Source organism: Oncorhynchus clarkii, chromosome 29, assembly GCF_045791955.1.
Source record: "Oncorhynchus clarkii lewisi isolate Uvic-CL-2024 chromosome 29, UVic_Ocla_1.0, whole genome shotgun sequence".
Taxonomy (NCBI): Eukaryota; Metazoa; Chordata; class Actinopteri; order Salmoniformes; family Salmonidae; genus Oncorhynchus; species Oncorhynchus clarkii.
The window spans coordinates 48,140,714-48,141,761 of record NC_092175.1 but is presented as its reverse complement, the minus strand read 5'-3'; positions in this window follow the sequence as shown (position 1 = coordinate 48,141,761).

The window sequence follows — 1,048 nt, the reverse complement described above, 5'->3', positions numbered from 1 at the left end:
TATTACATTATGACAGAGCAGCTAGATCTACTGTCTCTATTATAATATGACAGACCAGCTAGATCTACGGTCTCTGTGTCTCTCTTATATTATGACAGGCTAGCTAGATCTACTGTCTCTATTATATTATGACAGACCAGCTAGATCTACTGTCTCTATTATATTATGACAGACCAGCTAGATCTACTGTCTCTATTATATTATGACAGACCAGCTAGATCAACTGTCTCAATTATAATATGACAGACCAGCTAGTTCTACTGTCTCTATTATATTATGACAGACCAGCTAGATCTACTATCTCTATTTTATTATGACAGACCAGCTACCTCAACTGCCTCTATTATATTATGACAGACCAGCTAGATCTACTGTCTTAATTATATTATGACAGACCAGCTAGATCTGCTATCTCTATTGTATTATGACAGACCAGCTAGATCTACTGTCTCGACATCTCTATTATATTTTGACAGACCAGCTAGATCTACTGTCTGTATTATAATATGACAGACCAGCTAGATTTACTGTCTCTGTGTCTCTATTATATTATGACAGGCCAGCTAGATCTAATGTCTCTATTATATTATGACAGACCAGCTAGATATACTGTCTCCATTATATTATGACAAACCAGCTAGATCTACTGTCTCTATTATATTATGACAGAGCAGCTAGATCTACTGTCTCAATTATATTATGACAGACCAGCTGGATCTGCTATCTCTAATGTATTATGACAGACCAGCTAGATCTACTGTCTCGAGGTCTCTATTATATTATGACAGACCAGCTAGATATACTGTCTGTATTATAATATGACAGACCAGCTAGATCTGCTGTCGCTATTACATTATCACAGGCCAGCTAGATCTACTGTCTCTATTATATTATGACAGACCAGCTAGATATACTGTACCTATTATATTATTACAGACCAGCTAGATCTGCTGTCTCTATTACATTATGACAGAGCAGCTAGATCTACTGTCTCTCTTATATTATGACAGAGCAGCTAAATCTCCTGTCTCTATTATATTATGACAGA